We start from the raw sequence: 24,861 nt of genomic DNA, 5'->3' as shown, positions 1-24,861 counted from the left end.
AGTGTCAGCAGCTTTTCCCTGCAGAGTGTTCCCACAACTGTAACAAGCACAGAGAAAATTTGAGCACCTATCTGCATCTGATCATGTCACAGGCACTCTGTGTATCTACCATTGGCACCTCCAAATCAGAACAGCTATTTCAGATGCTGTTGTGGGAAGGAAAAAAAAAAGAAAAAAAAAAAAAGCTTCCCTTTCATCGTTGACTAGTTGACTAGTAGGAGCTGGCCACAAAATCAAAATAAAGATTAATAATCTATTAATAAATAAAATAAAGAGAAACGGTCTATTCAGGGGACTAGCCCACTGTAAATACATACACTGCCCAATTAAAACATCCTTCCCCTCTCGTAACAATGACTTGTCCCCTCATGGGACACCTTCGTGTGCTGAATTTACCAGCCCCTCCTTGCAGCATCACAGGAAAATGAGAGAGCTGATTAACTTGGCAGTCAAGCCAGGAGACATGCACAGATGACGTGATAAAACAGGACTCAGAGATTCAGCTCTCATCTCAAGGCTGCAAGCTGCTGTTAGCATTCTAGGACAGCTTTACACTAGCACCACTTGTAATAAGGCCCTCTCCTTCAGCCTGACGGTTCCTGCAAGCTTAACAGTAATTTACTGAATATACAACATCTCAGTTATCACGAGTTCCTTGACAAGAGATAATTCTCGAGCATCTATTTGACCTGTGTTTTGTTATCTCTTTACTGGAATGCTCCCAAAAGTCACCTATCCCTTGAGCTAGCCCCTGCCTGGGTTACTGCACAGCTGGACATTGAAGACGTTCATCGGACCGAAGCATTCTTACTGCCCTCTGAAGACAGGAGAACAAACAGACCAAGGAGTCATCCAGCCAGAGACCTGTTAACACAGGTGGACAACAGCAGATGCCAAGAGAGCATTATAAAATGGGGAGGGTGTGAAGCAATAGTTCCTTCACATAGTCTACCACCATAGGGAATTTGAATAGAGGTTGTGTTTGTAGTAGTTCTTGATGTAATTTTCTTTTGCTAGTTTGTTCAGTTGTTTCTTGAATTCACAAGAGCTTTAGCACACTCTGCCATGCATGTTTTCCTAAGTTACCTACAATGTACAAAAAAGCATCTGCTTACCTAAACCTTTCTACTATTAATTTGAAATTCGCTAAGTCTTGTATTGGAAGAGATTGCTCACAATCTCTGCCTATTCCTGTTCTTTATTTCACTAATCATAATCTACTTAAGGTGTGCACCAGCTGGGACACTCAGTATCAAAATCCAACTGTCTCACTGAATTGTCACAATCACTGGAAAGCAGTCAAGAACAAAGGGAATAATACAGAGTTAAATACTGAGAAAATACAGACTTCTAAATTTGATCCTTTTTCAAAGGAACAAAATTTTGCTCCGTAGATCTTCTAGGAATGCAGAAAGATTAGATTTCAAGAATATGAGACCTTGGAGAAGCTTCATATATTTTATTTTGGCCATTACTTCAGCAGAAAAGCTACAGTAGTTTAGTTTTGCTCTTATAGTTCTAGAAATATAATTGGACACAAACATACAATTTAATAAATTAAACATGCACAGTTAGGATTTGGCAAATTAATCCACTTCTGTGATCAAGCAGAATTTGAATATGGATCATTCTTGAAAGCATTGGCAAGACTTCCATTTGCAGTATCCTGAACACTTAGCTCACTACCTTTACATATACCTCCAAACAACTCAGACATGACCAGTTCCAAAGAACTGGTCAAGAGTTCTGGTGGAGGTTCTAAGAGCTAACAGACCCCCCTCCCATACATTCATTTCAGCATTAGTTAGTGAGACAAAGTGATAAATTCTGCTATCAATAAGGTAACGCAGTCACCAGCTGTTTATTCTACCACCTGTCAGTAAACACCTCCAGGTCATCTGCTGAAGCAACTGCAGAATATAGACTAAGGCTTCAACTAAATAAATCTGTTGTGCCCTTGTATACCTTTTTACCATATTTTTTAACCTATTGCCCAAAACAATGGAAAAAGATTCCAAAGCCTCTCTACAGAGGAACATAACAGTGCACAACCCTCTAAGTTTAATGCTGTTGTTCCTAAAGGAGGTAATAAATATCAAATGAATAGGAGAGCTGTGACTATGCCACCAGCATGGATTGTCATTTAAATCCTTTCCAATTATAAGAACAATGAGAGCATATGCCTGGAAAGGACTTTGGGGAGTGATATACTTTTAACCTCCCACAGCTATTTGGTCAAGGGCCCTCCAGGGAGCTGTGCAAGGGGGCAGACAATGCGATAAGCAGATTAGCTTCCAACATGCCCTGCAGCTTTAGAGAGGACGATGCTGTGTTACCAACTGCACACAGCACCCAGCAATACTGAGTAGCAGGACATAAACACTTCCAAGCCTGTGTGAATGAGAAATTACAGACAGCCCTTATTCCAGGAACATACTTGGTTGATCTTCAGCAATACCAAACTGAAAAAGGAAAATGCTGGTCTTCACTTTAGCAGACTGGGAAAACTGGACTATATGAAACAGACTTTCAAGTGTTGCCTGTGCAACTGTCACTGAGCAAAAAAAAGAAACTCAAACAGACACTTCACATAATTTCCTTGTCCTGCTGTTTTTAATACCTTCCTTAAGGTCCCAGCAAAGCACCTTGTATCTATCTGCAAAATTTACTTCTAAGGTTTGAATAAAAAAATCTTGAAATTAATCATAAGCCTAGGGGCATTATTAGATTAGGGCTATATCTATGTAATATTCTGCATTAAAAAGGAAGAGGTCACTAAAATACATTTTTATTTCTTTTTTCTCCATTCAATAAAAGTGGATATTGGAAAAAGGTACCTTATTTCTAGCCTGGATTTACTCCATACCACAAATGTTAAATTAAGTAACAGAAGGATTTAGGAGATTTATTGTTTCTGCACTCGTATATATGGATGCATCTCCAGAAAATAGAGTGCAGTGGGAAAGACTTAGGAAGACATACAACAATCTTCTTATCTTTCAGAGACCAAGGAAGGAGGAACTCTATTACTCTCATTGGTTTTGCTCTTCAAATTCCTTTGAATGTTTAAATATTTATGAATTTTCCATAAGACTGCATTTTATTAATGCTTGTGCATGACACGACGTTTCACACAAACAATTACATGAAGAACCGGGACAGGCATATATGGACTAGAACAAATCTATCCTCCACAAGAATGAAACATGTTTTCCCTCTACAGATGGTTCAAAGGCACTTGGATACCAACCAGCCTCTTTTTGTCAATAAGAGTATAAATCAAGTTTTATGAACAGCACTGTACACCTCTGTATTCCATTACCATCAGCAATGGTATGTCCAAAGCCCTTAACTAAACACCTTTGACATCTCAGCTTTACTAACACAGAGAACTGCAGCCATCATTTTCACACAATGGTTATGTTCAGTTCATACGAGACATACTGACACATTCACTGGCGACTGGGGAAGGATGACTCCTTTAGTTGAAAAAATACACTGGGCTCACGTAAGCAGATCCAGTATGTGCATTTACTGAGTAGTTTCAGCAAAATTTTGACTAAAAGATAATGAGTATTCAGTCAGCTGAAACAGATCACAATTATCATATTTTCAGTCTCCTGTTGTACTCCAGTCTTCCACCTCAGGGCAACAAGGTCACCAGGGAACTGGTCTAGCTTCTGCTGTACAGGATTGTACAACTGTATCCCTGTAGGTTTTGGTGGTTGCACAGATGGGAGACAGCAAGAGAAAAATGAGCATATTTTGCTTTGCACACCATGTTGCTTGGGGAGGCTCTGGCAAATGTCTTTATACATACAGCAGACAAAGTTTGGCTTGTCCATAGTTAAACCTCAATTCATTGTGAAGTACTGTAACAATGATACAGGAAATGGACACCAAGACAAAAACTAAAAAAAAAAAAAAAACTAAAAAAAAAAAAAAGGGGTAAAGCAGGCTCAAGTACTTTGCTTCTGAAAACAATTTCACATTCATTGCTCAATAGCAGTGTTTGAACTGGAATGTCTCTGGTTTTAGTCAGGCTCCCATTTTGGCAGGGTGTGTTACCTTGTTTTCTCCTCTAGCATTTCTGTGAGATGCAGGCTGCAGGTTGTCTGACCAGTCTTAGGACATCTAAGTCTACCATGTCTCCTATAGCTACTCCTGTTGTAAAAATACAGATGCACTTTCATTCAGCTATGCACTTTAGGATAATCTGAATCATGCCTTAGAAACTTCTCTCCACTGACTCTCTGAATATTGGGGTTACCAGCTCTGCAGGTCACAGCAGATGTCTACAATCAGTCTCTTTTCAGAGACAGGTAGGAGTCTTCTCACCTCACTTCAGCCAGAAATACAGAGGCTGGTCTCGCTGGGGACAATAGAGACAGGCAGGTTACAGAGCACCACTGAACTCTGTGGAGCAGCCCACAGGCACTGCAGCTCCCCTAGGCTGAAGCACCAAACAGGAGAGGAGTAACATTTGAAAGTCTCTTTTGGGTCCTGCTTGAAAACAAGCAAATAAAAAACAGCAGAAGACTAATGATAAAAAATTGCATCTAGGCACACAACTAGTTGATATTGGTATTTGCACTTCTAGAACTGACATACAGGATTATGTACCAAACTTACAGAACCCCAACGATATGACTAAAGTGCTTCAGATTTGAAATAGCCTGTAATTTTATGAAACTTTATTTAGGAGCATATTTCCTTGATGGAAATTGCAGACTTAATTACTTTAGAGAATTCCTTCAAAAGTATTTCCTCCATTTCTGGAACACGTGTATTTTCCATACCCGGATGTGTTTTTGCTGTTCTCATTAACATCTCCCTAATTAGGCCAAGTTGAGAGCCACAGAAAAACCCTCATTTGCAAATACTTAGTAAAGAATGGCTAGAAGGTGAAACTTGAATTTCTTTAAGAGGCTTCAAGCCTGGAGAGCGCTGTCAGCAAATTCCCTTCCGATTACAATTCTGACACATTGCAATTGAGGCAATGATCAAACACTAGAACATGGAAGAGAAAGAAACAGGTGGTAATAATGCAACAAGCTGGAGACAAAACTGAGCTACTAGGGACTGCTGAAATTGCCTATCGCTCACAGCTACTACTTGAGTCAAAAAAAGATTTGAAAACCAAGATATGATTATTAGATCTGCAAAATACACCAAACTAGGAGTTGCTACTAGCATGAGGAGGGACATACAGGAATAAAAAGCAAACTAATCTTGACAAATCGGAGAAGTCTGGAGGAAATAAAAATTTTAAAAAGATAATACAGATTTTAAATTAGTATCAGAATTCCCTATTAGACGCATCAATGGACAAAGAGGTAGTGGGGGACATTTTCGGAGGGATACTGTGATTCTGCAAGAATTCTGCCTTTCAAAAGAGTAAAGAAAGTCTGTATGCAAATTCTAAATATCTTTTTAAGAAGTTGAAATGCAAACAGGTGGACCATGTTATAAAAGAGAGTAAACTATTGTTCTAATGATCCTTTACAATCATAAAATACCTCTCTCTCTTAATGGCCAGTATTTTTCAAGCTCATGAGAAGCAGTAAGTTCTTCTGAGGTGCTTTTCAAGATTAGTTTTCAATTTCTGCTGTTTTCTTGGAAGCATATCTAAGAGATGTGGCTATATACTTACACATTAAACACTGCAGACAAGATAAAAGGGTTTCTGTGATGGTATTTCTAAAAAATTATACCATTGAGCAAGGAGAAGTTTGAGAAAAAGTGTTCAGTTGGTAAACATGAGAAAAACCCTGTATTCTCCTTTACAGCCTCAGGTATGGCTGTCATAAGAGTATAACTACTGCAAAAGAGATTTCCTTCATCCAAGTCCTACAGCATATGCCAAAATGCTTAAATTCCTGATTAGATGATTATACACCCACCATGGAATAAAGTTTGGGGCTATCACAGAATACAGCTTTTGCACTCGTACCATTTTTTACAAATACTGAACACTGGCCAGGGCTATAAACCTACATGTTCATTCTTTCTGCCACCCTGCTCCCTTTGACTACTGAGTAACAGGCTCTCAGTTTCCAGCTGTAAGTCACCATCAGCTAAGGGAACCAGCACACGTTATCCATCTTTCTCCTCCTTTCTCCAAACAGCACCTGGACATCAACTCTTCAATACCTGAGGGTGACAGAGCACTGGAACTGGTTGCCCAGCAGGGTTGTGGAATCTCCTTCTCTGGAGACATTCAAAACCCGCCTGGACGTGTTCCTGTGTGACCTGATCTAGGTACTCTCCTTATGGCAGGGGGATTGGACTAGATGATCTTTCAAGATCCCTTCCAATCCTTAACATTCAGTGATTCTGTGTAATCCCTTCCCTGGACCAGCTAGCAATGCCATGCCAGATGCACCCCAGGATATGGGTGGCTCTCCTGGCCACCAAGGCACACTGCTGGCTCATGTTCAGCTGGCTGTCAACGAAAATCCCCGGAACCCTTTCCGCGGGGCTGCTCTCCAGCATTTTGTCCCCCAGCCTGTATGTATAGCCAGAGTTGCTCCTTCCCAGGTGCAGAATCTGACACAATGTGCTGAATGGCAAGTGCTGGGGAGATACAGGGGCTGATTCAGAAGACAGAGGGGACCACTCTTTCCTGCTACCTACCCCTTCATCAACAAAGCTATCTTAAATTTTCGAGCAGTTAAATTAATATAGAACACCTCCTTAAACTTGTCTTGTTCAGCCTAAAGAGTGAAGTAAAAAGCCCTACTAAAGCATACCATCTGGGTAACACAGCATATAGGAAACTAAGTTTACACAGATGGGACATATTGCACACTCCCTTATGTCTCTCTATCAGCACACCAGCTTTGCAAATCTGCCATAAATAAAAACAAAATTGACAACACATTATGTCTGAGGCCAGCAGGGCTGTGTATGCCTAGCATGTACTTGGCAGAGTCTGGATTGTTGTCTCCACTTTTTACAAACAACTCACTTATAAATGGAAAACTTGCTAACGTTCAAGTATTTTGCTGTGCTCAAATGTCAGGAGGATTGTATTCAACTGAGTCTCCTAAAGGGATCAACTAAATCGCCATCAAATTCATAGAGATGAAGCTGTAGGTTGCTTAAAACCTAGTAGAACTTGACACAGCCTTCTTATGAGCCACAGTAGGGACAAACACAGATCCGGAACATTTTCTATTAATTCTTTACAAACATGTGAAAATAACATTTTAAAGATGTTTATTGTCACCAGTTACATAAGGTGAAGAATATAGCTGAATACTACAGCTGAACACATATGGAAACGCTTAAGAAGCAGCTCCATTTTCTGTCCAAGAAGTTTCTAGACAAACACAATAAACTATGCTACACACATGGCAACTCAATGTACTACACAAAACCAACCAAAACAAAACAAAACTTTGTTTTCTTAAAAAAGAAGCTTCATTTATTTTGTATGAGGAGTATATGAGAGAGGAGGGATTATTCGGTACCTGTCTATTTCAGATAAGAGAATAAAGTACAAAGATAAGACATACCGACTCGGATCATATCTTCATCTAGCATGTATAGCATCTTGCACAGCAGTTAGTGGTCGATGGCTAAGGAAGAGAACTGGACAACTAATTGCCCAACACAGTTCCTGAGCCCACAACAATGTGTGCCTTAAGATCTCCACATGCCAGGTCTTCTGCCTTGGTATGAAACAGACTTTGTGGATCATTCTTCCAATAACATGTCCAACATTTTTGTGCAAACTATTAGCACTAGAGTATTGTTTCAAAAGCTGATGCATTTTATTTATTGTGCAAACTATTTTTTTTTTTTTGCTTCTTTTGAACTTCCTACTTCCATTTGCTGTACCTACTTTTTGTTACAGAATGAGAAAGAGTGTTAAACAGAACAGGTCTTATAAGACTCCCATGCGACTCTAATGGCAACCTCCGTCCACTATAACAACTATTGCTGACACATGTTTTCTCACCAGTCAACATTTAAATAAAGAGTATTCTTTCACACTGCAAGACATTAAGCTTGCCTTAAGAAGCTGTGGCAAAGTACCCCGTCTGAAATTGTTTGAAAATCCGAGGATATCACAGATGCTGGAACATCCTAATTCAGATGTTTGATGAGCCTTTCAAGTCCTTTGATTTGTCGAGTGCAACCTCCTTTTAAAAAGACATGTTGACTCCTCCACATTCATATAAAGTTTATCATATGCCCAATCAGTAATTCTAATTTATATTATTAGTTCAATGTTTCTGCACAGGAGAAAGCCAGATTTCTCAGTCTGCAGTTCCCCAAGCTCCCTGGAAGTCTCTTCCAAGTTGTCATCATACCAGCCCTACCTATTCTCTATTAGGGTTGAGGATGGTTTAAGTGAAAGGTTGCACACAAGTGTTAATAACTCAGCAGTTCCTCTCTTGAATCCCTCCTGGGCTGTAATATCATCTGGCTCCTGCAGTTCATTATTTCTCACAGCTTTCTTAAATCTGCTAGAGTTCATTTTGAGATCTGGCTGGATTAATTTTGAGTATTTTGAGTTCTGGTGCAGAAACCATGATGAACACGGGTGCCACAAAACTAATTTATTTCTTTCTGTTCCTCCTTATCCAAGTGATTCGTTCACAATGTAGTTTTTAAGGGTTTTTGCAGATCTTCAGACAAACTTTTCTATTCCCAAAATATTTGGAAAAGAACTGTTATTTGGCCTTCCGAAGTGTTTGTTCTTTTCTATCATCCTCACTTGGTCATGACTTCAGCTTTTGGAAGGATGCCTCTAACTCTACAGCTTTTCTTCCCTGCTGTTTCACATCATAGCTTTTCTCTCTCTCAACTGGCTTTTGATAGGGCTGGGGCATTTCCTCTTCAGTATAGTGTTTTTAAATAATCTTCACGCTACTACAAACATCTTCCCTTTTTCACTGCTTCTTTCAGTTTCTTTTTAACAAGGTTCCTCATTCTTGGTTTGGATTAATTCTGCAAGGATGTGTAAGTATTCTTGTGTTCACCCTTACAGGGGGCCACTGGTAGTAAAATTTTGCGCCAGGTTCTGCACAATCCTCAACAGAAAGTCAAAAGTATCTTCCTCTTTCTAGATTCCCTGACCAGATGTTTCCCAAAGGTGTCATTCATGATGTGTAAGAGGACTGAGGCACCAGTTTTCTCCTATTGTGTTTCCTACTTTAAAGCTACATACTTTATATTAGTCTATAATTTTCTGATCTGAAAGTTTGCAAAATTCCTAATCTTCAGGATTTTATTATAACACAATTATTTTCCTGATTTGACCTTCAGCTTTAAAACACCACAGCTTTTCTGCATGGGTTTGAAACCCTTTGTCATTTTTATGTAACCTATAACTTGATATCAGGTGTTCCAAATTACATTTTTCTTCCATCAACCTTCTTACTGCCCTATTTAGCAATTTCACATTAAAAAAAACACCAAACTTCTTAGGTCATCTACCTCATTTCTTAAGATTTCAGAGTCTGCCTAGAAACGCATATATATCCGGTCCAATTTTCTGTTTTTTCATGTTACGTCAATGCTAACCTAAGTGGAGAAAAAAATGTTGGTCATATGGTGAAAATTTTCAGCAACAAAGCAAACATGGCAGGCATAAGTTTTTATATGATAAGAAAAATGAACCAGAAAGCTTATTTTCTACTAGTCATTATTGGCAGTAGACAAACCCTATAATAATTCAGCCAGCAATCCCGGGGGGGCGGGAGGGATATCTTGTGTCTTGTTTCTCAGGTTAACTTTTAATTGTTGCTGAAATATATACATGAACACGACAATGTACTTTAAAAACCTTCTATATTTGTTTTAATTTTAGTGTGTCCCTGAAGCTATATGCTGAAATACACGAAAACAGACATGACCATCAGTGATTCTTAAATCTCTTGAAAGAAAAAAGAAAATAAAAAAAAAAGTAATTTATTATAAAGAACTACATGGAAGTCTGGAGACAAAGAAAGACAATGAAATATCTAGAGAAAGCGTCCATCTCATGGTCTCAACAACTTAGATACTGAAAGAGAAGAACATACATAGCTACACACTGCTGTCAGATTTTGTTTCCTACACCCAAAACCTGATGGCCTGCCACTCTTGAAAAAATTATATTTCAGCTTAGTCTTTAGTAATGTTGAACTTTACCTGTTCATTCTACAGAAAATGTGAAAACTATTAATTACTCGAGAAAGATAATTAGTATTTAGCTATTATCATCTAAGTTCAGAAATGTTTCCATTTCTTCAGTTACATCATCCTTACTACATATATAAGAAAGATTAATCCACAGGACACAAGGAGTTCTGCTCATATCAAAGAGATTAAAAATACTTGCTCTCTTTGGAAGTTCAAAAATCAAATGCATCACCAAACAAATCATTTGACCTAGAGCCTTGAAGAAAAGCAAAAACTGACAGGACCTTGCAAGTGGTTTACTTTCAGTGTTCACTGAAAGATAACTACAACAGTTACTTAACCTTAACCAACTCTTCCTGTTGCCCTTCATGTTGATACTGCTCATCTTTGGGACCCCCAAAATAGCACATCAGCAGGAAAAGAAGCTGTAACTGAAAAACAAATTCATACTTGGTGAAAGATTTCCAGACAGCTGCTATGCTACTGCTTTCTAATGAAGTATAAAATGAGCAACTTAGAGCTATGGCCAAAAAATTGGATGCTGTAAAATGTTACAGACAAAATTTTTAGGTCAAGGGCTAAATCCTCACAGAAGGAAAGAAAATAAAGTTACCAGAGAGCGACCAAAAAGCATCACTGCTAATAGTACACACACTGGTAAAACAGAAAAAAAAAAAAGACTGTGCAGTGAGTTATAAGGGGATCGAAGCATCAGTAAGTATTTAAGTGCTGCTTTTCATTCAGCTGACCCCTCCGTTATCCTACCTCTGTTCCTTGAAGTTACTAAGGCTATATGGACAAGTACCTCCTTATGATACCACTTGAAAGACCACAGAAGAGAAAATGAAAGCGACGAAAGATTTCCAGTTATCAAACTGTACTTCACACCATACTTTAAATCTGCTTAAGTAAGAAGTATTGCCTCTTGGTCTAAATTACACTGAAGAAGCTGCAGAATCCGTTATTTTTTCTGCATTAATTCATCCCTAGGAGAAAAACTATGGGCCACACAAAAAACATGCAAAATCCCAGGCAAACCAGGCCCACCACTCTCTACGGCCTTTGTTGTATGACACTAGTCCTAGGACAGACCTTTTGTCAAGTCCCTGAAATGTAGCTGCTCATGTAAAGGACATGAAGAACCACAGAACCAAACCATACACTCTGCACAGACTTCTCTTGTTAAAAATTTCAGTTGTGTGTTTTGTTTACAATTTTCACTTACCAAAAAAAAAAAAAAAAATACTGGTATAATATCAAGTACCAAAGAAGACAAATTAACAAAAAATAAAGAAACACTCACTGCACCGTGAGAACAGGTTTAAGAGGGAAGGGGAATGTCTACATCATCTTCCAGAGTAAGTTGAAGGAATTTTCGATGCTTGGGACAATATGGCCCAAGGGAAATGGTAATGGGAAAGAAATAAATTCTTTCACCTCTGGGTTGAAATCCAAGTCAGGCTGGTAGTAGCCAAGAACCATTAGCTTAACATCTGCTAGCTGTTTGGCAACCCATGTGAAGTGAGTTATATTCCTTAGTGTCCACATCACAGTCCCACTAATTGGCACCACGTTGGCAATCTAAACAGAGAGGTTAAAGACTGAACATACAGCAAGCATGAGCTACAAGATTAGTCAACTTCAGTTTTGAATACATATGTGATAAATTACACATTTGGTGTATGTAACTCCATCTAATTGCCCCACCATCCTGTCCTGCCCTCAGAACAGTTGTAAATCCAAACAAGCCAACAAACTGTCAGCATTCCCTTGTCAAGCACACAGTTTCTGAATTAGTAAGACACATTATTAAGTTCACTGCTATTCAAAGTGCTTAAGTGACTGCTTAAATTTCAAGCAAAATACCGCAATACTGTACAGCATAAAGTTAAGTATGAGCTAAAGTGTTAGATAATAGATATGAATATCCATTAAAAAATATTTTTCTTAATAACACCTTTTAACTCAGAAATGCACAATCTCACTCAAAATGCAGTAATGATATAGTCTCATAAATACCAAGTAGCAAGGCTCTTTTCTTCATCTTTCCTTCTGCAGTTTCCTAACAAAGAATAAGTGCAAAGGCACAAAGCAGACCTTAAAACAATATCCATTAGCTTTATGAAAATCATCCTTTGTACCGCCCTGTGGTAACACATTTGGGCCTGAAGAAAAAAGAAAAAGGGGGAAAGGGGGAGGGGGGAGGGGGATCATCTAAATGTATCAGAACAAAAACCATCTTAAACTATGAAGGAAGAAGACTTCTGTGTTGCAGTTTAGAAACTGTCCCTGATGTTTACACATCACCTCAGTTTAAAGAATTGCTTATCATGGGAACATGATGAAAGCTACTGAGCATGAAGGGAGATAAAAATGAAGCCAAAAGTATCTTTGCCAGAACTCTACCAGAATACAGAATCACAAAGTAAGCTCATCTAGGAGGGACCTCTAGAGGTTTCCAGTCCGATCCCTTGCTCAAAGGAAGGCCAACTTCAAAGACAGATGAGGTTGCCCAAGGATATTTTAGATAAAAGCACAACATAGTACAATGACCTGCAAAATCCACATATAAAGAAATTGCTCCTGCTAGCTGAATACCCCTTCCATTTACTACTGCTCTTGAAAGATTCAAGTTCTAAGCTGGTGTGAGAGAAGTAATAACGGTTACCTGCCATTAAGAACAGTGATCAACTGAAAAGGAAACCAATCTAATGTTCATATCCATTACTACCAACATTTGGAGTACTTAGCTTGGTAGAATGCATACTTAAGGATGGGAGACTGTCTGAGAGAGCTTGGAAAGTATACTCCTCCCAAAACCCATGTTTTAAATTACGTTGGAAAGGTATGCTCAGACCTCATAAAAAAAATGCAGGCAGTGACAAAAGGCCAGCCTGCAGGAAAATAAACGGCCCCAAGTAAGTCTGCATTCCACAGCCATGTTGAAAGAGATTGATTTTTTCTTCTTTCTTCTTGTGCAAGAAGCAGAGTTAACATAGTTAACATGCAGAGAATCTGATAGTATGTAAGTTGCCTTAGAGATGAACAGTCTGCTTCTACTAATACAGTTAGTAGGTTCTCCTTACCACTGCCAGGCTTACCTCTCCTCTGGCAAAGCCTGACTGATTTAAATTCTGTGAAGGGATGCTGCCAGTTCCTTGGACCGGCACACACTCTCCATGGATTCTGTGTTCTCTTGTAAGAGCTTGGCAGACCAAGGAATCTGCCTGATATAGTGAGGCTATTCCTTCCCATTATCACTGCCTGGCCTACTATTTGGTTCAGGCAACAAGGATGCAACCTTTTTTTCCTGTCACTGAGTCCTAAGCCTCCAAGGTAGACCTTTTCTTACTCTCTTTTATAACATTTAGATGTAAGAATAGGGCTGCGCCACATTTTTTAGGTGGCGGACAAATTCCTTTTCATCGAATATATTACTATTAACTTCTTTTCACATCCTATCACTGCAAGTACTTATATTGACTGTTGAGGTGGGATCTGCTGTGCTGACATCTAAAAGAGAATTAAGGGAGATGGAAATGACTGCCAGGAATGTAACACAAGCTGGAAGGAACCAGGCCAGCACCACAAAGACAGATACTGCAACTGTTCTGCCTTTGGCTGCATTCAGCCCACCGAGCTACCAGTTCAGGATGCACTGAAGTAAATCTTCAGAACTAATTCATGATGCTGAATGATATTTAGTCACATGATAAGGCCAAAGTAAAGACTGTAACCAAATGATGAACTACTGTATCAAACAGCTCTAACATTTGCTCCCATGCAGATATCAAATGAGCCTTGATACTCAAATAAATGTTTTCTCGCAAAACCAAGTATAGAAATAATACCAAACGCATGAGTTTCCTGAGAGTAATTCTCCCCTGCTTGGAAAACAGGAGGGGTCCAAGAAAGAAATCCTTCTCTGCGGGGAGGGAGGCAGGAAGGAAGGAAACATGAATTACATACACCTCTGGATAATACCCCTTTAAAAAAAAAAAAAAAAAAAAGGAAGGAAGGAAATAAAATTTAACTAAAAAAGAGTATGTTTAGCATCACTGAACAAGCCGGGAAAAAACTAGGTAATCCTGGTTAAAGATAATGCTGCCTCCTCCTGTCACTGTTAGGCTTTCCACATTCATTACGACAGGGAGAGGTGAAAGGTCTGTTTTTCACTCTTTCATTTGAAGCGACACTTTGAAGTTACCTACACATCAGAGTCACTATTTGCTGGTCACCTCTCCCATATGTCATCTTATGCTCTTTTGTAATAGGGCTATTAAAAACCATGTGTTTTCACTTTTTTTTTTTTTTTTTATAAAAAAGAGTAACTTATAACTGAGCAGAGACAAAGGCTCTGTTGATAAAAAAAAACATGTGGATTAAATCTGAAAGGAGAAAGAAAGCTGTTCTATTAAGCTGACAATCCTACACAGAGGGCTTATATCTAAATTGGTGCAATAAATCAATAGGAAAGATTTCTTTGGCTGAAACAACCATTTATTTAGGCATGGAACAAGAGCATTTTTAAATTGCTCTGGACACAGCACACAAAAGGGCTTCTTCAGTTTCGTTCTTGCCCTCCCCCACACCCCCTTTTTTATTGCCAAAGTTTTGCATTTGCTTTGCTTAAAAATATTTACATTTTGGGACATAAACTTATGACAAATTGGACAGGTAGCACCACTGGGCTCTTAGCTACTGAAAAAGTAAAGAAGTGCTCACTCCATTTACCTTATTACATTAGGCAAAGGACTGGCCTAAACTTATGCTTTCCCCCATTATGTTCCTGTCCTGTGTTTTCACAAGCATGGGTTCTATTTTGCTTTTCAAACTCTGTTAGAAGAAGCTTTTTAATTCTCACTTAAGAAGGAAACACTCTTCAGTTGTTGCTACCTACCCATGTCAGGAAGCAGTTTCTCCCACGTCTGCTGAGACCAACAGAATATCCTGCCATGTCAGGATGAGAGTCCTTAGATAGACACTACGCACAGGGAGGTGCTCAAGAAACTACAATCACCATTCTCAAAATACTGCCCAGAAATAATGCATTTGGTCTCCAGATCCCAAAGCCGTTGCTGAGGCACACTGAAAAACAAGGAGGACTTGGCAGAACATTTTAAGTACGACACTGATTGTAACTATAGATGGGACTAAGAACTGCAATCATCTCTTTTAATTAAAATCAGATGGTACCTGGAACTGATTTGAGAGCTAAAGCAGAGATGACACTAGCATCTACTAATTACACTTGATACATACATGAAGATGGCATTGACTACCCTATGCAAACATGTCACCACACAACTCCAGCTAGTGTTCAAAGAATGACAAAGATAAAAACATAAATCATCGTAAAAATAAACTGTCAGTTCTACGGAAATGTTCTGTGAGAAAACATTTGTAGGAGATGCTACTCAACACTGGAGAAACGTATTTCATTCCAGTGTGCTGGAGCTTCTCTTCAGCATATTTTTAGATGTCATTGGCTGCAAGATTAATGTTATTTTTTAGAATACCCAAACTTTATGCGTGGTAAAACATGGGAGGGCATCTACACGTGGTATGGAGTAATAACACTGAGGGGATGAAGACTTCGGCTGATGCTTCTGTCTTTCAAAATGTTGTTCCTAATATCATTTACAGAAATCACAGGAGATGAGCTTCTTCAAAACCATTAAAAATACATTCCGCAGCCCCACAGATGAAAATACTTTAGGCTCCCTAACTGTTATCTTCCGCCAGAGAAGCCCTTATTTATTCTCTTTCACCTTAAATTCCATTTGCCAGTCAAGCAAACAAAAGATTCCTCCAAACTACAGCTGACGCAGTTACTTGGGCACCATGCCCAGCTGCTGGACAAGCCAGCCCACCTGCCTGCCCTGTTCCCAGCTCACCAAAACAACCCCGGGGCGGAGTGGCAGCCCCGTGGCCAGGTCTGGGCTGCCCAGCCTCCCGGACCTGCTGCCTTTGCCCAGAGAATCTGCTACTGCCACCGGCCCACCGGAGGTGGAGCACAATCAGGAGCACGGGGATCACAAGCGCACAAGTTCTGTGCCAGCACACAGGCTGACCGCTGGAGGCGCGAGCTCTTGCGCCCTAAAGGCAACACCAGGGACACGGCACCCAGGGTGCCTGCTCTCATCTAGCATTTTGTCCTCCACACAAAGCAGTTACTGATAGACCAGAGCTTGGTAACTAACTGTACCTACAGAAGATCGGGTCTTAAAGAATATTAGCAATTACAAACTTCTTGCAGTCTACAGTCTCAAAGGAAAAACTGAGTTTCTGAAGCTACCCAGCTACGACTTTACTGCAAGAGCAAGCTCCTGCTGCTCATCTCATGCAAATCAACTGTGCTATGGTCTGCACGAGTGTTCCTTCCCATGCATCTGCAACCACGCACAGGGGCCATATTGGAGCTCTGCTCCTGCTGCCTCCTCCTCTACCATTTACACAGGATGGACACTGAGGACTCCTGGGATGGAGCTTCTCAGCTTTCCACCCTTAATCCAAGCAACCATTCTTTGCCAACAAGGCTTACAAGGAGACACGCTGGTGGGACAGAAAGAGCAAATGCAAGAGAAGATAAAAATTAGGGAAAGTAAAAGATGGCATGGCAAGTGTTACATTTTTCTTATTCTACCTTAATTTTGGGAAGCAGACCCTCACAGATATTACAGTTCATGGAAGCACTACACAGCCATTCAGGATACCAAAGTACAATCTTCTACCTATAGTACAGATACCACCTTGATAAACTCTCTGGCTGTCAGTGTCTACCATCTCTAAGGCACAGCTGCCACCTCTGCGAGGTGAAGCCAAGCTCCTGGCAGACAGACCTGCCAGTCCCAGCTGGGAGGAACCCATCCCAGTACGGAGATGGTCAGCCAGCAAGAGGACTGGTTTCTGGCCATAGCTGTCACTACCCTATTCTGTGACCGCAAGCAAATCACAACCCCACGCGCTGCCTCTTCTGAGGCACTGCTGAGTGCCTACAGAGAACCCAGCCAGCAGCAGAAATGCTAAGACAGAATAGGGAATGGAAAGGCAAAGTAAAGCAATATATTAAAGCTGAGGTTTGTGCGCAGTAGGCACGGTTCCAGCATAAGACATGCACTTTAGTTTAGCCAAGCCTATCCAGTGTGGGTATGATTCAGTGCTAATTGCTCAGAAAAATGTTTCAAGTTACACCGGTTTGGTATGCTTTTTTAAAAGCAAAACAAGGTATGTTTTGGGCAAAGCTAAGATTCTGTTTATGTTTACAGACAATCTGACTCCTGCACATAAAGAATGTTGCTCCCTGGACAAAAACTAAAAGCATCAAGAAAAGTCAAAACTAATGCAAATGATCAGGCTGTATAATCTTGCCAGAATACAAGAAGCACCAAAACACTTGAGCAATAATCATTGTCTTAAATTCAACTTCCTTGACTCCTGCTTTGTTCAATATGTTAATATATTAAAAAAAAAAAAAAAAAAAAAAAAGATTCAGATTTCTAAGAACATTTATATACATTGGCAAATTGTCTTAAGGTAAAAATCATTATGCTTTTTATTATGGAAGGAAAGTGAAGTAAGACACAGTAAGCAATTTGTCAGAGTTACAGAAGGAACTCATGTAAGGGCTGGAATCAAAATCCAAGTTTCTGAAGCAACTTATTGTTTCTAAAGGAGTTTTTTTAAGATGGCAGCAATACAAAATAGTTCTCAAAAGAACATACATTTAGGATCAAGATAGTTTATGGGGCAAAGGTCATGAGAAAAACAAGCTAAATGAATTAATCCACTGTTGGAAGACTACAGCGAATTATCTAATAGATTGCTGCTATCTTCCATATACAGTGCTAGCATTAAATCAGCCTACAGTATAGTCATTTTTGCATTGCATCACAAGATAGTGTAGCATATAGAGTAATCCATCTCAGGCTTCAAACTCTCTCCTCTGGAGCAGCAAGTAACATTTCCACCAGTACTTCTTTTCCTCCAAAGAGGATGTAGTGAATGCTGTCCGACAGCATGAGTCTTGCCATGCGTTATTCAAGAGTGCCCTCTAACGAAGCTGCAGCTGTATTTCAGAACACATACACAGGAAACTAGAAAAACCCAAAATGAGACTTTCCAGAAATTTCTCATTAAACTCCAAGCTTTGCTTTCAATCGAACAAAAGGGGAAAACAGGTGATACACAGTGACTGGTGGACTGCTGCTGTACAGACATTTTATATTGTGTAAGCCCTCATTGAGGTAAATACATCAGTGGACAGCAGAACTAAAGAGAAAGATCGAAAAATTCAGAGTTCTCTCTTTCTGACTGAAGAAAGGATACTGAATTAGATGATACCCCAGTTGTAAGACTACAACTTAAATATAAACTGAGTTCCACACAATCTGCTTTATCTCTAAGGAACTGCTCAATCTTTACAAAAATAGCTGAATATCATGAATGAAGTTCACAAATCAAAATTGAATCCTCATAAAACTATTCCCTATTACCTTGCAGTACTATAAAAATATTGCTTATTTGAAAGGAGGTCTTCATTTAATGGTGGTCAAACAAACTACAATGATGAAACAAAACCTGCTACAAGTTTGTACAACTGTTGTTTTGTTTACTGTCAAGTTCACTGTCACCTACCTACACAAACACATGCATTAGCAAAACATCCTGTGAACAAAAGCTGCTTGTAATACTTGCAGAAGCAAACTTCACGCAGAAAAGCTGACACCATCCACTGAACAGAAATTAACCTTAATAATCTCACTGTCAACTTGTTAGAACGGGACTGTAGGGACTGTACCACTCACAGGTCTGCCCCTAACTATCCGCAGAGGGCACAGCTTCTCGGTGTGGGGGCAGTACAGTCACAGCAGCCTAAGCAATCACCTCCCGCTCCCTCCCAGCTCATTCCACAGCAAGGCACACCACACTCAGCCGTCCCCCAAACACCCATGCATAAGGAGGAGGAGATGGACAAAGTAGTAAACATTAAAACTGATCATTTTCTAAGCCCGGATAAGACAGGGGCTAGCAAGGGGCATGAGCTCCTTACGTTGTATTGCCAAATATGTGGTTTGCCCCCGTATCATCGAAAGCCTTTGAACAGATTCAGGTCTGGAGACTTGGCAAACTCACCCCGACGGCCAGTGACCTGACCCTGCTATCTGCTGGGTGACGTCTGGGATGCCAGTGCTGCGCAGCCCTGCAAGGAAGCAAACAGGCCTGCTGTTAGCACACTGAGCTTTTTGTACACACAACACCTGTGCTCCACTGAAACAATCGTATCTAAGCGAGCACTTACACACCCAGTTAAGTGCTACCTTGCGAAGACCGGGATTCAAGCAAACAGTAAGTGTTTTCTTGAAACAGGGCCTTAGATACTTGCCAATGTTTTTACTTCTTGCTAAACATCTTTACTGTAACATTAAGATCATGTGGCTAAGAACCACAAGGGACTAGAAAGACCACACAGATGTTATAAAATGTTACCTTGAGACCCACTGTCCCAATCCAGGCTCAGTGTCCACTTTAACACAATTAGATCTCCCCTCCCATTCATCTGGATCACCTACTGGCAACAATAGCTTACAAAACAACAACAAAAAAAAATAAAATCACACAACAAAGCTTTAAAATGTGGCTGCTAAAAAGAGCTTAGCACAGTCTGAAACAGCAGCCATTTGCTCTGTAAAGCAAGACTGCACTCCTCATCTCAAAAAGCCAAACTGATTTCCCTTTAGTTTGTAACAGTGGGATACTTCAGTCCCTGGACAATACTTCCCCAAAATTTACAGAGATTTGTGTAACCTAAGGAAGCCCATGTGGCCCAGTGTGATATGCAAGCACTCCCCAAGCAGGGCACAGTTCCTCCTGTGCTCTCTCCCACATTTTCAGACATTCCTCACAGCACTGTTATGTTCCAGCCAACTTTTTTCCTGACTTAACAGTTTATTCCTTGAGGAGGTTCAGGCAGAGTTTGACATTAAAAAGATCAGTGGTGGATAGTGTCCTGGATGTTTAGAAAAAGGGATTTATTTTTTTTTTTTTTCATGAACATGTAACCCAAACAAGGCTCAATGAATTTCCATGAAAATCAGACATGATCACAGAGTGCCTTTAGAACCACACAGCAGAAAGTTTCAGTGCAGAATGAAAAACATAAGCACAAGAAAAAACTGAAACTGAAAACTAAAACATTTTGCAATCTGAGCTATAATCACTGCTAAGAGAGATATCACATCATGCTTTTGTGTATGTGTGTGTGTGTGTTTGTTTTTGAAAGCATGATAATGAATACAGTTATTAGCTAAAACTGAGACTAGGCAATTCACACCCAGCAAAAGTTTAAAATAGTAAAGTTTATTGAAAGACATAATGAGTTCCCAAGCTGCACAGCTGCGTGCAGAGCTACAGGGGCAACTTCTTGTAAAGCCTTTTGCCTTCTGGAGGTAAGAGCAACAACAGCCAAGAGTAAATCCATGGATTGTATGGATGCAGCTAAACATAAAACAGGAAGATTATTTTAATTAGGAAAGAAGTCTAAAACGACAGCAGCCACACATTTACACTTAACCATACCCTTGGCACAGTTGGAGAGGTAGCTAAGAGAGAATGAACACGTTACAATGCATGCAATACCTGTAGAGCTGCACATAGCCTCTGCTGCTCTAGCTTGTTAAGGTAACAAGAACCACCTTGCTCAGCTTAGCAGCAGGCCCTTGCTAAATGCACAACAGCCAGATCTCACCTACACTGGTATAAATCTGCTTCCATGAGCTGAAATAAGCTGCTGTCATGAACACACTCAGAAATGGTTTAGGACTGGAGCACTGAATAGGGAAACTGGTTTCTACACTACCACATAAAAATGAGACATTGACACTATTTTTTTTTTTGGTAGTTATCAACACTAGCAACTGTCTTGAGACACCAACTTTAACCATGCCTTATACCTTAGCTTCGAAACAGTTTCTAGTGCTGTTGCTGTTTAAATGTTTATACAATTGTAAATTAGAACTTTCTTTTGCTTGTTTCTTTCATTATTTATATTTTCTTCATTAGCAACTTTCTTCTTCCAGATCCAGTGTTGCAACCTGAAGTATAGGTAACACGCAAGTTTAGTGCCAGACAGACAAGGAACAGGATTCTCATGTTTTACGGGTAGTAAAAGGGCAGAAGTTGAAGGATTTTTAGTTGCTTCTGGTATGATCAGATTCCAAAACAAATTGGTCTACACATTTTTATTGCAGAACACAATGCAAAAAGGATTATTGTAATAAATAAATACATCAAATCACGGTGGTGTTTTTTTTTTTTTTTTTTTTTTTTTTTTCTTATATAGAAATTTGTTTGAGAATAGCAACAGCCTCAACCCTCAAACAGGTCTTCTGCTACTTTGAGCAAATACCAAGGACTATGTCCAAAGTGTCATCCCAAGTGAGTGGCAAAGTTGAGACAAAATAAGCTATTAGTTACATGAGTAGGGGTTATTTTTGTTTATTATCTGCAGACTGTAAGGCATTCTTTGCCTTAATTCATCTATCAGGGAATTCACACAGCTCGGAAAGAGCACACTACTCCTGATCCCAAGCATATGGACAACACTCCCACCTTTCAGGCCCAAGTTAATGCCATTTGGTGATGTTGCATCACTAAACCTGCATGTGGATTCACCATCGACCTGTTTGAGGGTTGAGGCAGTTGCTATTCTCAAACAAATTTCTATATAAGGAAAAAAACACTGTGATTTAATGTATCGCCGAGGCCATCAGCTCCAGGGCAGATGCATTCTGCAGCGGAGCAGGGGATCAAGGTGGGTAGGGCTTTTTTTTGGCATCGAGACCACTTGAAGCAGCCAAGGGAGCCACCAGGACCCAGCAGCCCTCACGAGGGAGGCTGACGAGGCATTGGCATCCATCAGTGCTGGTCAATCTTTAAGCACTGCCTCCTAAAAGCACAAGATCAGGCAATTCCAAAATATCAGAGGTCAGACAGGCGGGGCAGAAGGCCAGCCTGGCTGACCAGGGATCTTCTACTGGAGCTTAGGCAAAAAAAGAAAGTGTACGACTGCTGGAAGGAGGGTCAGGCAATGTAGAAGAAAAACAGGGACACTGTTCGCGTTTGTAGAAAGAAAATTTGTGTGGCCAAAGCCCAACTACAATTGAAACTGGCCAAGTCTGTGGGAGACAATAAAAAGTTTTTTTTTTAAATATGTAAATAGAAAAAGGAGGACCAAAGAAAACATAGGTCCACTACTTGATGGGGAAGATCACCTCACAGACAAGGACATAGGAAAGCAGAGACATTTAATGCCTTCTTTGCCTCCATCTTGAACACTGATGATGGGCTTTGGGACCCAGGGTGCCCTGAGCTGGAGGACCACGACGGTGGGAATGACAAACTCCCAACTGAACGTGTGCAGGATTTGCTGCTCTGCCTGGATCCATACAAGTCCATGGGTCTGGATGAGATTCATCCCAGGGTGCTTAAAGAGCTGGCTGATGTCATTGCAGGACCTCTCTCAATTATTTTTCAATGATCTTGGGAATCTGGAGAGGTCTCAGTAGACTGGAAGCTGGCAAATATTGTGGCAATTTTCAAGAAAGGCAAGAAAGAAGACCCTAGCAATTACAGGCCTGTCAGTCTCATGTCAGTGCCTGGTAAAATCATGGAGAAGATGATTCTTGAAGTTACTGAGGCGCACCTGGGGGACAATGCAGTCACTGGTCCCAGCCAACATGGGTTCACGAGGGGTAGGTCCTGCCTAACAAATTTGATTTCCTTTTATGATAAGATCACCCATCTAGTTGATCAAGGGAAACCAGCTGATGTGACCTTTTTGGACTTCAGCAAGGCTTTTGACACAGTTTCCCATAGGATCCTACTGGACAAAATTTTCAGCATACAACTTAACAAAGACATCATACGATGGGTGAGCAATTAGCTGACAGGTAGGGTTCAAAGGGTTGTGGTAAATGGGACCACATCAGGCTGGTGGATGGTCACTAGTGGGGTCCCTCAAGTACTGTGTGCAGTTCTGGGCACCACAGTACAAAAAGGATGTAAAACTGTTGGAGAGTGTCCAGAGGAGGGTGACGAAGGTGTGAAGGGCCTAGAGGGGAAGACGTATGAGGAGCGGCTGAGGTCACTGGGCCTGTTCAGCCTGGAGAAGAGGAGGCTGAGGGGAGACCTCATCAAGGTCTACAACTTCCTCGTGAGGGGGTGTGGAGGGGCAGGCGCCAACCTATTCTCCTTAATCACCAGTGATAGGACCCACAGCAATGGTGTCAAGCTGAGGCAGGGGAAGTTTAGGCTTGACATCAGGAAGAGGTTCTTCACAGACAGGGTGGTCGCACACAGGAACAGGCTCCCCAGGGAAGTAGTCACTGCACCAAGCCTGTTGGAATTTAAGAAGCGTTTGGACTGTGCACTTAGTCACATGGTCTAAACTTTTGGGTAGACCTGTGAGGTGCCAGGAGTTGGACTTGATGATCCTTATGGGTCCCTTCCAACTTGGGATATTCTATGATTCTATGAAAAGAAACAAGACTTTCATCCTCTTGGAAGAGAGCTTTCCAGACTTCTCTTCTGATATACGTATAACTGGAGTTTCTCTTCAACCTTCCCTTATCCCATGCATACATGCTCCCCTCTTTCATTACCTCTTGGACGAATTTTTCAGGCTTTTTAAATCACTGATTTCTACCACAGTTCTTCCCACACTGTATTAATTTACTAAAAATTAATTCAATTAAAAGTTGAAAATGGGAAGCAGAAAGATGCTCAGCAGTTAGCATATCTCATTTCTGTTAATGCAATTCTATTCCTCTGGTATGCTTTTCAGTTAATTATGGTCACCCCTTTCTCCAATGCACACAAATTACAACAGGGAGCTCCCTCTGTAGGCTGTCTTTATTTGACTGCATAGCATCAAGCACCTGGAGGCAGCTACAAAAAAAGTAAGAATTATTTTTTTAAGCCACTGGCATACTGCTCAAGCTCAGTAATTGCCTTTGAATTGAAATATTAAAACTTGGTTCAGGGGAAGAACGCTTGCTGTTTCTTAGTTAGCCCAGGGGCAGCCTGTGTCCCCTCATCCCTGCTCTTCTCAGGCTCCATCACTTCACATATTTCAAGTATTCAGGGCAAGTTTGGGCAAAATTACTTTACACAGGAACAACTGCTTTGGTTGCCAAAGAGCCTAGATGAACGGACCAGCTCCTCTTAATAACTGTGAGCTGACCTACCTATCTCTGCATTAAGCTCTGAGCGCTGCTGGGTATATACTCAGCAGACAGAGAATACCCACTTCTCCTTTTCCTCACAACATAAGTTACTTTTGTTTTCTGCTCTGATGCAGTTTCATATGAGCAGCATATTCAGCTCCCTTGACAAAGCTGAGAAGTTTGTTCTAACTGATAAACTGTAAACACCAACAATTTTCTGTGTGTTATGATTACTTGTAGCAGACAGCATTCTCTGACAGATCATTTTACATTCTAGATTACATGTTTTGCTGGTTCTACTCCACATGCTAAAATTGCTGATTATTCCTGCTCTATTGTTTGCACATAAACAGTGAGAAAAACCATGGGAACAGAAGTCATGGCTATTAGTGACACTTGTGCCAAAAAGCTGTCATGCAGCCATGAGTGCAGGCTTCCAAAGAAAACCAGAAAGAACACCAAAAAACAGAATACTATGTGAGCTGGTTTCAGTATTCAT

The 24,861-nt window shown here is 40.4% G+C and overlaps 1 protein-coding gene across 3 annotated transcripts in view; it reads right to left on the bottom strand.

The window, feature by feature from the left end:
• EXD3 (exonuclease 3'-5' domain containing 3) overlaps positions 1 to 19,329 on the bottom strand; it is a 288,098-nt gene extending 268,769 nt beyond the window's left edge. For 2 of the 3 annotated variants that reach the window (XM_032200282.1, XM_032200284.1), the window contains exon 1: positions 19,273 to 19,318. The gene's annotated coding sequence lies outside the window, so the exon portion shown is untranslated. Of the gene's footprint in view, positions 1 to 19,272 lie in introns of all 3 variants that reach the window. The other variant, XM_032200283.1, reaches the window with a different exon arrangement.
• Positions 19,330 to 24,861: the final 5,532 nt, after the last annotated feature.

Source organism: Aythya fuligula, chromosome 19 (genome assembly GCF_009819795.1).
Source record: "Aythya fuligula isolate bAytFul2 chromosome 19, bAytFul2.pri, whole genome shotgun sequence".
Taxonomy (NCBI): Eukaryota; Metazoa; Chordata; class Aves; order Anseriformes; family Anatidae; genus Aythya; species Aythya fuligula.
This window is presented reverse-complemented; position numbering and strand designations above follow the sequence as displayed.